Source organism: Eretmochelys imbricata, chromosome 6, assembly GCF_965152235.1.
Source record: "Eretmochelys imbricata isolate rEreImb1 chromosome 6, rEreImb1.hap1, whole genome shotgun sequence".
Lineage (NCBI taxonomy): Eukaryota > Metazoa > Chordata > Testudines > Cheloniidae > Eretmochelys > Eretmochelys imbricata.
Genome location: NC_135577.1, coordinates 74,652,384 through 74,655,621, shown reverse-complemented (window position 1 = coordinate 74,655,621; position 3,238 = coordinate 74,652,384).

The window sequence follows — 3,238 nt, the reverse complement described above, 5'->3', positions numbered from 1 at the left end:
GTAGTGAGGGGCTCTGTGTGCTTCTGGTTATTGTGAGTGGTGGTTGTATTGTGTGGGTGGTTTTGAATTTGACCTGGGAATTGGGCAAAATAATCCACTACCTGTGCAGTCTCCCTTGTACAAGCAACGGAATTGTTGCATGCAGATTAGCTGTCCTGTAAGGGTGGTGGTGATTGAGTTACCTCTGATATCACAGTGGTCCTAGGACTCTTGGCATAGCATAGATACATACCTTACTGTAACTGTTCACTGTATGGGTGTAATTCGTAAATCAGTCACATGGCTGAACTTAAAAATCAGATGTTGAGAGATAGCAAATCCTGGTGATAATTGAACCTGATATTCTGAACAAAAAGAGCTATCAGCCATGCTTGTAGGTGTTTCCGTCACCTCCAACTGACTCAACAGACATTCTAGGCTTCAGAATGACATTCCTGGAATCTTATTATATAGACAGACACTAGACCGGACTTGACATTTCTATCTCCATGTTATTTAACCCTATTCTGAGCAGGGTTGTATAAAACATGGTAGTAATAATGCCTGAGCCTTTTCTACCTAGAGTTTGCACTGATGCCATTGGGAAATGTGTTCTGAAATTGTCTGTATAGGCAACTGCGTGCTGTTTCCAGTATGGAAAATATTCCATTAAATATAATTCAAATAACTATATTCAATACTGGAAAAGAGAATAACAGCTTGTGATGGTGGGCTTCCCATTCGTGAATGTGTATGCTTTTTAAAAAATCATAAAACATGTCTGACTTGTCTAGGCAGCCTTCCAAAATTACATTTTCTCAGCATTTTTTTTGGTCCAGTGCTGATCTGAAAAATCAAGATGTTCTGTAGTACAGATCTTGGAAAAGGGTTCACAGCTTGAGTAAGCAGCTGGTGTGACCAAAGTACAGTCATATGCTGAGTCTGTACAGGCAATTTCAGAACACATTCGCAATGGTACCAGTGGAAACTCTAAGTGAACCTTTATGCCCATTCAGTCCTTGATCTCTCTGCATTGGCTGACAAGTAGTTTGTCTCTCTGCAATACTCAGTGTCAATGAGGATGCTGCAGTTTGCAAAAACCAGAAGAAATTCTACACAGGGTATTTTCATTTAAGGACTCTCAATTATGGAGGTCAGATCAAACTAATCTGCTCCGTTCCATACATATTCATTTGGAAAGGCCTTTCTCCAGTCAAGAATACAAGGAGCACAGGCACTCTTTCTAGACTTCACCCAACTCATGATCCCTAGAAACATGTTTTTTTAAAGGAGGAGCAGAGAAGATTCCACATACTAGGACTGATGTGGCGCATTTTTTAATCCTGTATTAGGCACTGTATGCCCCAGTGATGGGTTCTAAAGCATGATGTATATCTGGATTTTGTATTGTTTGTTACGGCCATCTAGCCGCTAGAGACAGGAATGAAGCTGTCACCTCATTGAACAATAGTCTTTTGGAATGTCTCTCTAAGTCTTGTAGTTCTGACCTTGAATAGATTCCCACCAACAACTTAGAGTTGTCTATACATTGCATATAGCTAACTGTGCAATGTGAAAAATCCACATGTTAATGTATCTTTATATATATATATTTTTACAATTCACTATCAGTGTAGTAATTTATAGTCTGGAACCAAGGAAGCCACTCTGCACAAAATAAACCCCTTTAAAATCTGAACATTAAATTACCTGTTTTTTCTGCATATATTTTGCAAATGAGACTGCCTGTGTATTGTGGGTAGATTCCCCCCCCCCCCAACCAATAAAAACATTTTTTTTTTAAAAGTGCAGCATAAATTTAGGGACAAGTTCTTCTAAAAGATTAACCAGAAAGACCCCAAATTTACAACTTTTGCAGTATCGAGACTTGTTTACAGAGAGGCCAGCAGGTGTTAAAAATATCCCGTACTTGATGAGAGCTTCTCTTTAGCATGGAGGGACTCAAGAGGGAGACATTTTAAAATATAATTTAAGGCAAACTTTTCTAAAAAACACTGGTAAAATTAAAGTTTCTTCTAAAGAAGGAGCCATAATTTACCCAAGATAAATTCCCCAAAATACAGAAGGATCAGAAACCCCAATTAGGGATTTGGTATGGTAGAGCTTTATCATCTTGAGATCCAAAAGTTTAATAAAGAGACTTCAGGGGAGTCCCATGTAGATGTGCAATATCTTTATTTTTTTACTTAACTGTAATATGTGCTTATTTGGAAACTGTCCTTTTAGCTGAAGGTAGCTAGTAGGATCAAGAAACATCTTTATAAAACTACAGAATATTGCCTTCACTTTTCACTTCTATCTGGAATAATACCAGCTCTGAATAACTATTGTTTTAATTTAAGATCTTTTGGGACTAGAAAACTAGATCTCCTATTGCAAATTAATTGCAGGCTTGCAAATTCTTGACTGTAAACCTTTCCCTACATTGTAAGCAGTATCTTCAAATAGCAAAGTAAAACGATATTAGCAAAGGGATGGCTGTATAGGTTCTTTCAACTCTAGCAATTGGGTTTGGCTGACAGCCGTGGCATCTGTAACCAGATGTCATAGATTCATAGACTCCAAGGCCAGAAAGGATTACTATGATTCTCTAGTCACTTCCTGTATAACACAGGCTAAAGGACATCCCCAAAATAATTCCCTAAAAATTGCCAGTGATGGAGAATGTGCCACAACCCTTGGTAAATTGCTTCAGTGGTTAATTACCCTCACTGGTGTGTGTGTGTGTGTGTGGTTTTTTTAAAAGCTTTATTCCAGTCTAAGTTTGTCTAGCTTCCACTTCCAGCCATTGAATCTTTTTATACCTTTCTCTGGTAGAGTGAAGAGCCTGTGATCAAATATTTGTTCCTCATGTAGTACTTAATGGACTGTGATCAAATCACCCCTTAACCTTCTCTTTGTTAGACTCAAGCAGTTTAATATATTTAGCTTATCACTATAAACTTAAAGCATGTTTTCCAATCTTTTAATTGTTCTTGTGGCTCTTCTGTTGGGACATCATATGCTATGGGGCATAGTGGGGTGGCTCTTCTGTTGGGACATCATATGCTATGGGGCATAGTGGGGAGAGTTGCCCAAAATCTGGGAAAACTAACCACCACCCTGTGGCACACCTGAGAGGCAAAACTTTGTCACGCCTGAGCATTGAGTCAGTGTATAACTGTGTATAACAGTATATAACAGTGTATTTATAACAAAATAAAACTTTTATTAAGAGGAGATGGGACACAACATTAAG